Raw genomic sequence first — 12,406 nt, 5'->3', positions numbered from 1 at the left:
AGGGAAAATGCAAGGAGAGGGGGCGCTGCCCTCCCCCTTACTCAGGAAAGTAAGGGGAGCTGAGCCTTCCCACTACCGGCAATGGTGATTGTTGGCTGACGACTGAGAAACGAAGTGAAGCCAAATTTTTATTGAGTCAAGAATCACGTAATTATATGTAATAAAATTTTTTAACACACTTTTCCTGCCCTTCTACTGAAAAGGTTGTTAAACGTGCCTCGCGACTATGCACTGCCAACTATCTGCGTTGCAGGCCGCTTGTCCTTGTCTTTTTGCAGTCCGAGTTTTATACCGCGTAGTACACTCACCCCCGTATTCACAAAGGCTCCCTGACTCGTCCCTTCACTCGAAACGCTCTTTGAGTGGCCTTTTCCCATTCACAAACCGCACTTCACTTGAAACGCTTCTTTCAGCTGAGAAAATCTCGAACTTTTCCTCGAGATTATCAAGTAAACTACGAGCTACTTTGAATCGTTCCTCGAGTGAAGTTTTTGCGCCAACATCGCGTCCATGGTGCAGGGCGTCTCACTTTTACGGCGTTTCTCGATCAATTAGGCTGCCACCGCTGCGTTCTTTCGACAATGACGGTATGCGTTGAGTACCGAGCTGTCTTAGAGCGGTTCGCGAATGGCTAATGTGGCGCCGGGACAAGCGGGCGCGGTGTCAAGAGGAGCACGCACCAGTTCCGTGATGTGTTGTGTTCCGTGCATGATCCAGTAGATTCCCTGTTTTCGGGTGTGCGTATACTCGTCGTGCGAGTGCTCCATGACTTACTGCGGACGCGAGTGTTTTCAAGTGTTTCGATGAAGCTCGCACACCACATCAGTTAAATATTCGCGCGAAAACTTCATAAACAAGTGGAGAGGAAACGTAATAGCAAACTTTCGATGCGCTGCATTCACCGTACTTCTGAGCGGCTTCCTCTCCGGTGAATCTTTGCTACCCTAGCCGAAATATACGGCAAAGCACACTTTCGTTAGATTATCGTCTGTATCTACGAGAAGGTAAATTCTCCTTTTGAATGCGAAGCATTTCTTAGCGAACTTCGGCGACCTTGAGCGCATCTATCTATCTATCTATCTATCTATCTATCTATCTATCTATCTATCTATCTGTCTGTCTGTCTGTCTGTCTGTCTGTCTGTCTGTCTGTCTGTCTGTCTGTCTGTCTGTCTGTCTGTCTGTCTGTCTGTCTGTCTGTCTGTCTGTCTGTCTGTCTGTCTGTCTGTCTGTCTGTCTGTCTGTCTGTCTGTCTATCTATCTATCTATCTATCTATCTATCTATCTATCTATCTATCTATCTATCTATCTAGCTGCCTACGGCTTTTAGCTCTTCTTACCGTTTCGGTAATGGTATCGATGCCAAACTTGGTATGACATAACATGACTGTGCGAAGAACATATTTGACTTGTCATAACATGAAAATCATGACACGTATGTCATGAATGTCATGATTTACATTTCATGGTCCTGCAGCTCTTGCGGTGGTTTCGTTCACGTGGCATGTTGCAAAACTGGTATGCTATGGCATTATTGCATGGCGAACACAAGCGACAGACCCTAACATGAAAATCATGACATGCGTTTCATGTAACAACATAACTACATGCCACCTTTATGATGCGCTCACAGCCGTTTCGCTAGCGTCACATATACCAAATTTTCTATTACAGTACGTGAATGGATGACAAAGGTATGTGACTGGTGCAAATATGATAATTATGAGATGCGTTTCATGCAACAACATGACTACATGCCACGCTCATGATGCCCTGGCGACCATTTTCCTAACTTCACTTATACCAAATTTGGTATTATGGGACATGAATAGATAACAAAGGAATGATACAGGAAAGCAGTTCTACAAGAAAGCAGTGTATTCTACAGGAAAGCAGTTCTACAAAAATCAAGCTTGTTTTATGTACAAAGCACCACTCCCCTTCCACAAAAATGAGATGGCGTAGTTCCAGCGTGTAGACATGCTAATTTTGCAGCAATCGTTGATATTTTATATACAGGGGTTGACCAGATATATCCGCGATGCCTGCAATAGCCTTGAGCATTTTTTACCACTTTGTTGCACTGGTCTTCATTGAATCAGTAGATTAAAATACTCCGCTTCTTGACGACACTTTCTCCAAGGCTCAGAAAACCCCCACTGTTGTTTTTAACACACAACAGCGCCAAAAGTCACAAGCGGCTTCAATTTAAGGATTTGCAAAAAAATAAAACATCTTCTATAAATTATGTACTGCCGAGGCTTTCGAATGAAGCACAGAAACCACGATAATTTTCAATAGGTATTCATGGCAATCATATTCTACAAATAAAAGCCGGAACACAAGTGCTAAGGTCCTTTGTGCATTAACGAATGTGCATCTGAGGTTGCAGATAAAGGAGACAGGACAAAAATTTTAAGACGTGGCTGCCATGTGAACTTGGAGACGGAAGTTGCAGAAATTTAAAGGTTACGTCTATTCGCATCTGTCATATTAGAGCATCCACAAATGCAGGGCGAAAGGAAGATGGAAAGAAATAACTGCTGACTCAGGCATCCTTAGAAGATTGAAATGTTAAAATTGAAACACACAAACACGCACTGTTAACCGACTATATATGCTGCTCACTGAAGAAAACAACAACATTAAAATGATGTTTTCGCCATTAGTTGAAGAAAGGTACATGATCGCTTTCCTTAACTTGCGTAGCAGTTGAATTCAAACGCTCAGACACGAGTGTACCATGCCTACTTTTTAACGCTACCCTCGTATAACCTTGAATAGCAGTTGCGAGCATTGTCTTCCAAATGTTTTATTACACGCAGAGGAACAACTACGAAAGTGTCACGTTGAAATTCGGAGTAAATGAGAAAATGCTCATAGCAGAGTCTCCTGAAATCAGGAACTGTTCACGTACACCCGCAGCGAGAACGAATTTACGTACAAGTAATCTTTCTACACAAGACGGCGGTGAATTCTAAAAGCACACCAATGTAATGTAATATGAAGTAAAAATAATTTACTCCACCGCGTTAAGCGTTCTGTGGCTACATTAGTGATCAGAAGGCTCTCAGCAAAGCGAAAGTAAACAAAGCAACAAAGCATGTGTTCTGCTTCGTGTCATCACTCACGTAGTTAGTTAGTCACCCCAGCGAAAGCAGGGTCTCAAACAACACACACGCAGATACTACCGTAAATATAAACTGCAATTAAAAGACTCATACGAGACCAAATAAACTAAACACGTTGAAAGGTTCAGCAGCAGACGAAACGCCATCAGCTGTTCATTCAGCTGCCTGGGTGCGACTGTTCCCGTACTTTAAGTGGGTGTTTCGCTAACTCTACCGGTTTAAGGCTTAGGGAAACCACGCTACCACTCACGGAGGAAGGAAAGGTAACGAGAGGGCATGCCCAGCTGGCGCAGGGCGTAAAAAATCTGGCGGAAATTACGTCACGCATGGACATATTCACTGGGCACAATGGCCGCGTTTTGTTATTATTGATGTAGTGCGGTGCGGAAACGTTCAGGCGGTCCAGCGGCTGTGTGCGCGTTTTCATGGGCCTCGCACCTAACCGTGGTGTACTGCAGGTGTTCGACAGCATTCATTCTTTGTGTCGCATCGTTAGCGACGTGATTTTCCTCCAGTGGTGGTTGTAACCAGGTGTCTTAACTGAGCGCGCGTATACGTACTCTGAATTTGCAGCGTCCGTCAAAATTATGCTGAAAAGCCATCATAGAAGATAACGACTGTGCTCAAGAATCCATTCAATGAATGCCTTGCAGGTTAGTGACAGTTATGCGGTGTTGCTTCTCATGACAACGGACTATGCATTTGCGGTCCACAGGCCCTTATTAAGACTCTAATCTAATCTTGCTTTTCATGTTCCTGTACAGTTACCACATGCTTCTGCGCATTAAAGTTCCTGTTCTCCTTCGCTTAATATGCTCCCTCTTCGCAATATTGTGTCGCTCTCCGCAATATTGTCTGTATTGTAGAAAAACTCGTTAAAATGTCTACACGCACCTGCTCAAGGTAACTAGGTGCATCTCACTAGATGCGCGGGCTTGTGCATTCAGAAGCTGACAAAGCCGTTCGAACGATGTTGACCAAGTGACGTTGACCTTTTCTCACGCATTTCTTCGGCTAACTTTCCCACTTTTCGCCCTAATGGGATCCTGGTCTCCGTTCTCCGTAGCTACTAGTGCATGTGAATCACGCTGGAGGCGTTTTCTCACGCACTTTCGGGTGGTCCTCACTGCTTTCGTTATAATGAAATCATGGCTTTTGGGATATACGTAGGAACCAGTGCGCGTCGGACAAAAGAGGGGCGAGAACAAAGAGGCCGGCACAAACTCAACGGGCTGCCACGCACACAAGCTCCACCGTGACGCCGACTTTACTGGCATAATTACGGACCTCCGGGTTTATTGCAGGGAAGGCATTTTTTTTCTTTTTTTATCGTTATGTCTAGCCCACAGCCTGTCCGAAAATTTCATAAAGCCTAAAGAGAAGCGCAAAAGGGGGCAAAAGTGATCTGAAAGAAGCTGTACAAATTTCGGTGCCTGGTTCGTCACATGGCAATGTCCGAAATATCATCTTTATTTTCACAAAGAACACATCAAATAAAAAAAAGCTTAACGTGCAACTTGCCATGTTTATCGTAAACACCGGCAGTGCAAGAGTACAACAGCCATACGCAGAGATTTAGTCAACCGTATCGTGACAAGACAGCGTGTTGAAATCCGTTCGGTTGGTTTCGGATAGTACCGGCGCGCGTGGCGCGCAGGCCACGTGCTTTTTGAGACAGAGAGGGAGTCGCGCCTTCTGCTTCGCATTCATACGTAAACAAGACAGGAGACTTTGCCCAGTCAATATGGCCGACTTCCGGCTTCATCGCGGCTTCACAACGAGTGACGTCAGGGCCTCTCTTTACCTTTTCTTCCTCCGTGCTACCACTCGTGTCCTTCGTGTCCTTCTTGTTTCTCTGTCGTCGTTTTGTTCTCGCGCTATAACTATCGTCGGATGGCGAGTTGGGAATCACTTACGATCACCTTGGTTATTGGGTCGGTCATTGCCAAAGCGATGACAACCTGTTCGGCCACTGTTATATCCGTGAAGGGAATTACACTACATGCCGTGCTCCACTCACAGTGTGGGGCCAGGGCGACAGCCACCATCGTTGATCGATGTGGGTGTCGCGATGCGTCTGTGTACGTGACCGGAACGATTCGAGAGACGTTTCTGTAGTTGACACACTCGGTCAGCCCTATGAACCGCATGATGTTCAGGGTGCATGTGCTTGGGGATTAGAGAAATACGAAGACTGAGTCGTTGATCTGTCGGTACATCGTGGTGAGTGGTGGCTGCCCACGTGGGGATGAGTCCAATTGGGTGCAATACAGCACGTCCCGCATGCGTGAGTGAGAGCCGCTGGTACTGGGACGTAAGGGTAGCTTCTATATGGTCACTGACCGTGTTCGACACTCCAAGGGCCATAAGTTTGGAGATAGAAGTGGACACCGGGAGTCCTAAGGTGGTCTTGTATGCCATGCGAAGCGAAGTATCGAGGCAATCGAGATCAGTGCGCGTAAGGCGAAGGTAAAGAGCCCCGTAGGTGATGCGTGTGCAGAAGAATGCCTGAACCAGTCGAAGAAGGTTGAACTCGCGCATGCCTACATTTTTGTTGGCAACGCGCTTGAGAAAGCGACCAATTTCGTTGGCAGATTGGTCGATTCGCTGAAGAGTGGTAGCGTTGCCACCATTGGCCTGTAGGTGCAATCCTAAGATGCGGATGTGATCTCTTAGGGAGTTTGGTTCCCCTGCACTTGGAGATTGAAAGAGATCTGTTTGGGTGTGCGTCCCTGTGATCTGATAACAATGTATTCAGATTCGGTCGCCGAGCAGGACAGGCCTACCGGGGAGAGATAGTTGCCCACGTGGTCGATTGCTGTTTGTAGGGTTTCTTCGATCGTCCATTACTACCTCTTGTAACCCACAGGGTGAGGTCATCTGCATAGAGTGTGTGATGCAGATTTGAGATGTGAGTCAGAAGTGTGGGAAGTCCTAACAATGCAAAATTGAAGAGGAGTGGGGATAGCATGGAGCCTTGGGGTGTTCCACGGCTGCCGGGGGTGATGGTGAAAGGCTATCTTTCACCGATGTTGATTTGATATGTGGGGTTTAACTTTTCACCGAAGTCAAGTTGCACTTGGCGATTGGTTAGGAAATCCTTCACGTATGCATGCATCCTGTTCCCCACTCCCAAACCCTGTAAATTCTGCAGGATGGCGGTGTGCTCTACATTATCAAATGCTTTGGAAACATCAAGATCAACAATGACTTGGGTGTCTAGAGTGTGGTTGTAGAGCACCTGATGTTTCAGTAGGAGCATGATATTCGGTGCCACCAGGTGTGGGCGGAAGCCGAACATGGTGTCGGGAAGTAGATGATGATCCTTCAAGTAGCGAATAAGGCGGGTCTGGAGAACATGCTCCATCAATTTGCCTACACAGGATGTGAGGGAGATTGGACGCAAGTTTGCTAGCGTGGGGCTTTTTTCCGGTTTGAGAATCAGGATGAGGTTGGCAAGTTTCCAGCTCTGGGCTATGGTGCCTTGCTCCCAACATCGCTGCATATAGCCCGTAAGGGCTCGGACGGGCTCGGTACCTTCTTCATTTGGCTTGGTGCCTTCCTCAAACGTACAGGCCAATCATCACCTTAGAAAGGCCTACTAAAGCACTCATCATGTAACTTAAGCCGATAAATAAAAAGATGGTGGTCATAAAGCTAAAGCAGCGTATCGAGAAATGCAGTGTGGGGCGTTGTAGTGAGCACAAGTTTTATTTTTCAGCAATGTGGCAAACAGAGCATGAATAAGGGACATAAAGCTGAAAAATTATGCGGCAAATTAAAAATTTACATATTGATTCGCTTCATCTGTTCGTCCCTTCACATCAGTTTGTTACTTTACTTCGGCTGTTGTAGCTTTTTCGCCAGTTGTCGAGTGTGTACTGGAACAGTGTCGTTTTTCGTGAAATAATCATCAAGCGTTACACTGCGGCGTTTCGGCGCGGCCATCGAATCTCATAGAAGGGCGCTGATTGACACAGAACACAAACTACCAAGCAATACTTGTAGGTAACGTATTTCAAGAGATTGACGTTGCATTTCTAGGCAGCAACGCGCTCAGCAAAGTTCGGGCAGTCGCGAGAAACGAGAACTGTAGTGACGACACATGTCGGCTGGTAAACTTTCGCCTTAAACACTAGCGCTCGTTTCTCCCCTGGCGGAAAGATCGGCGGGTATACGTTTCCTCCGTTTCCCTTAAGGTGACGGTAAGGTCGCGTTCGCTCAGTATCTAGTCTGCGCGCGAAACGTCTCGCGTTTGTGATTGCGCCCCTACTGAAGGCTGGTAGTTTCTGTATTGTTGCGATCCCATAATACAAACATGAATGAACGTGAAGGGGTTCATGCCAGCAGTTAAATTCAGGCAACTCGTATTAGAATGCCCGAAACAGACAACCGCCAGGCATGGATGGTGTACTGTACAGCGTAAGTAAACTCGTGTTGCATGCACTGGTAGTTCTCGTCAAACATCACACATTCTGATAAATTTATCATCGTGTACTATGCTCTGAACAAGACCGTAGTTTATTCTTTCGTCACTAGTCAACTGACCACTCGGGATATTATGTGGTACAGAGGTGCTCCTGTTCGCGCTGGCGTAAGTGCGGCAAACAAGAGTGGACGTACTAGTTAGAACAGTGTATACATGGCATATGTATGCTCATGATGCGCGGTGAAAGTTTCTGTACAGTTCTGAATCTGTTGACGTAAAGTGAAATGACGGTTGCACGCTTGAAAACAATGAAAGACACCTTGCAACGCTATTGTTTCAGAAAAGAGAGTGACTTAGGCTACGAAAAATAGAAACGGCAAAATTACGCGTTTTAACACGTATTTCTCTTTTCTGACGCATATACGCACCGAACAAGCTTTTTCTGTGTGAGTGGGTACAGTATGGCCCTAGCTGCATTTTTGATTGATACCGAGTGAACGTTTCACTACAATGACTACCTTTCTCGTAGATTAAACAATAAAACCTCAGCGATTGGAGTATTTCCCTGCAATCAATAGTAACAGTCTAACAGTAATGTGAAACAAGGTGCCAAGAAAGTCTGCCCGAAAAATAACACGTGCGAAGTGGTGTTGTTAGCAACATGGAGCATAATTTACAAAAAAAGTTATATGCGCGTAGTAGAGTAAAAAGGCATGGCACCCTAAAAGTTCGCCCTTAGAAGTTGAAAGCGATCGCGATATTTTGGTTTTAGTTTTCTCCGATCAGGTGGATCATCGCAATGATGCATTTTCGAAGACCAGTCCATTCAATGGTGCGACGAGGGGCTGTTGCTCCAAACTGACACTGTACCTGTCGTTAACTCTATTTTACTGCGATTACTTTACTTTTACTTACTCTCTTCTCAAGCATATGCAAGGGGGGGGGGGGGAGGAGAGTCTCGTGACTTCGATATACATGTACGCAGTCTGCTAAAACTACCGCCGATAGTCGCATCGCAGAGAAAAGCTGATGCCACCACCCCACCCCACCTCAATCATGTCGATGTGACCCATACCCCATCGAAAAATATTTCTGGCTACGCCCCTGATTTTCGCCTTATTCGACCCTATTAATTTCTCGACAAAACAGCACTCTCTGCCTCACCAGTCCTCTCTCGGGTCCCATGCAACTGTTGAAAGGAGAACCTTGACCATGTAGCAACAAATTTTTACCATGCATCAAAATTTATTTCGCAGTTACCCCGATGTCATGGGTACCCTCAACCTTTCTATGTATCGCCTTCCCAGCAATCGAATTCGTCGATGACAGAAGGGCTGTCGCCATCTGAACGCTCTGATCTTCTTAAGCTGCTGTGCCGATTCCACGAATTTTTTTATGTTGCTTCAACTGCCTTGGCCGAACTTCTACAACCATTCTTCACTACATCGACACCGGCTACAACTTCCCTTTGCGACAACAACTATACCATGTCTCCGCCGCGGAACGTCAAGCTATTACCATAATTGTTAAGATATGCTCAAACGCAACGTGCTTCGACCTTCACAAAGTTCGTGGGCGTCACCGGGGTTTCTAGTAAAAAAGAAGGGTGGTTCGATTCGCCTCTGCGTGGATTACCGGCGCTTAAGTAAGGTCACTCGGAAAGGCGTGTACCCCTTGCCCAGGATTGATGACGCCCTTGATTGTTTACAAGGTGCCGTTTTTTTTTCAAGCTTAGATTGACGCTCAAGGTATTAGCGCGTGCCCTTAGCAGATTTCGATTATCCAAAGACAGCTTCCGTAACAACAAACGGGCTATATGAATTCAGTTGAATCGCAAGCAATAGCACTTCGCTGTCCGGAAACCTACAATTCTCGGTCACGTGGTATCTAAGGATACTTCCAGACCCGGCAAAACTACGAGCTGTTGCTTACTTTCTCATGTACACGACAGTGAAGCTTTTACGGAGCTTCGTAGGCCTGTGCTCCTACTTTCGTCGGTTTGTGCGCAATTTCACCTCCATCATTGCGCCTTTGACCCAAATTTATGCATGGCATCGGGACGTTAAACCCCAACTATCAATCAATCCAGCATTTAAGCAGCGCCACCGATACCTCATCATGGCCTTCCGAGGGTGATCAAGTGTTCTCGACTCTTCCTTGTATCCGAACATCAGTGATACCAACCCAAGGATGGTTGTTATCTTTAGATTGACCCTCGATAAATTGACAGATTGCAAGAAAAACCATTAGATTATATTTAATGTCATTATTCAGTCTAATTACCTTTTAACAAAATAATATTGTGTGCTCTGTGGCGAGGTTCTTCTGAATCTTGTTAAAAGTAAAAATCACCATTAACCATCTTTTATTAAGATCTTTTTTTTACATGTTCCGGGGAATGGCATATGAAGTGCTTGCAAACGGCACTTGTTGCCACCGAGAATGATTTGAATGACAAATTTACTTTGCCCTGGCCTTACTTCAATACTTTCACTGAATACATAAATATTATCATACGTGTCAACAGCTATTCTGTAGCGCCTTTCTTTTACTTGCAGCTTGACATCTGGTGCTCTGTACATTTGAAATATTCTCAGTATATTTAAGTGAGCTGATAGCTGCGCCTCTCCTCTGAACTTTCGATCAGCTCCCGGTTCGGCCAAATCTATTCGTCACTTTTGTCTCTCTTAAGCAAAGGACAAGACGGAAAAGCTGGAACACCCGAACAACGTTCTCTTTTTTTTTATTACACCGTTTCCGAAATATTGAACCCGTACGGTGCGTACCACCTTACAAAACCTCGAGTCCTACTTTTGCTCAGTTCTTCTGTAATGTTTCTGGTTATTTCACATGGAGATATTGTTCGGTGAAGGCACGCAGTGTGTGTAACCTTTTAAAAGCGAGGGCGACCACTGGAGATGCCAGCGTTGCTGTCGCTGTGACGTAGTAAACGACATCACGTGACTCGCCTATGTCGTTGTCAGTGCAGTCCTTTCAACCCTCAGTCAGTTTGTTTTCTAACTTACAGGTTTGTTCATACGCCTGTTGCCTTAGTAACAGGCACATTCTATAGAACTTTAATGTGAACGGGCACTTCCAAAACATCGTGACACCAATACACTTCACTGATAAAACTTGAATTGGAGAAACAACTCAGCATTCATCTTCTCGCTCAGCGGCCACATTTATTTGTTTATTTATTTTTAGCGTCCGCTCATCCGCGAAGATATCAAGTCTGGAATTGTCGATAAAATGTTCGGTATGTATGACGGTGTACTTCGCAGATCTGTAGGCATAGCAATTTATTGCCTTTATTTGCACCAGGCTGGAAAGAATGATTCGCGAAACGTGTAATCACAGCAGCCATTCTATTCTGTCCCTGTATGGTTAAAAGAACTTATGATGCGGTATATACTTCTCACCCTGGTGTGAGTTTCATTGCATACTTTCAAATAAAAAGCCGCTGAATGCATGTTCGATAAAGCCGACAATGGGAAAACAACTCAGCATTGATCATCACGTATGCGGTGAGAACGTTTGCGAAAATATTTTGTTTACTACGTTGGGGTGTGTATCTGGTGAGTACAATGTGGGACTTTCCGGCAATCCACACATAGGAATTCGCGATGCTTATTCATGCCAGGCCGACAGACCTTGTCCAGCTGTCTGCAACGTGTTTTCTGTTGGGAGCCGTGAAGTTGTGAGCTGCTGGTAAACAACTTGGTTGATGCCAGAGAGCAGCCGTCACTTGAAACAAGATACGATATTCGTAATTATTATTCCACGTCAAAGAACCCCAGGTGGTCTAAATTTCCGGAGCCCTCCACTACAGCGTCTCTCATAATCAAATGGTGGTTTTGGGACGTTAAACCCCACATATCAATCAAGTCAATCGTAATTAATATTCGAGCGAACAATGTGAGCAGGTATTATTGCAACGTTTGCGCGTCACACCACATCAGTCAACACGCCCCACGCAGAGACTGCTTGTGTAGTGAAAGCGAGGATTAGAGAGACAAAATACATGCGGGTGAAGTTCCACTACTTTCATTATAAAAATTTCGTCCAGTAACAATTCTGGCGAAAGTAAAGCAGGCCACATAAATCATGGTTGTTGTGAAAAGTAATGTTTTGCGGCAAAATAGCTCTTAGATACACTTATTAAAGGTAAAGTGAACTTAACAAATTCCAAAGCATCATCCCCTTCGGCCACTTGATACCGATCTGAAAACTAGGGCAAGGTGCTGCCGACAATCCTGCGTGGCAGTCCATACTGATAAAACGTTACCACTCGGCCGTGCACTTTCCGCGCAAAAGCAAGAGAGAGGTGCATGAAGCAGTAAACATAAATGTTCGCGCAATATGAGAAGATGTCGATTTACAGGCTACTAGACGATTGTCATCACAACTCACTTTTTACCAGAGCGCCTTTTTACTTTATGCGTCCATGGCACCATGCGCACGCGCTCCGTGGCGATGACAGTTCGCTGGCTCGCTAAAAACCTTCGCTGACAAATACTAAAGAATGTTTTGCAGCTAATATAAACACAACCAACGCTTGTGAAGCGAGAACATTCTGAGTCACAGGAGTTTTCGAGCACTTCGGTACAACGTGATGTTGTTTTAAACGTAACAGTAAAGATTCCGGCAGATGGCACCACGGTACATCCTCCTTCGCTATACTGCGTCCCTGTACGGTCCATCGTCTGCAACTGATCTCCACGCGGACGCAAGCGTTGTTGGCCTCAGCGCGGTTCTCGCAGAACGCAAGCCTGGGTCCCCCGAGTATGTCGTCGCATACGCCAGCAGATTGCTCACCAAGATGGGTCTAACTACACTTAACCGAA

The sequence above is a fragment of the Rhipicephalus microplus genome, chromosome 7, assembly GCF_043290135.1.
Source record: "Rhipicephalus microplus isolate Deutch F79 chromosome 7, USDA_Rmic, whole genome shotgun sequence".
NCBI classification, from domain to species: domain Eukaryota; kingdom Metazoa; phylum Arthropoda; class Arachnida; order Ixodida; family Ixodidae; genus Rhipicephalus; species Rhipicephalus microplus.
The sequence above is the reverse complement of the archived record's forward strand: the minus strand, read 5'-3'. Positions refer to the sequence as shown.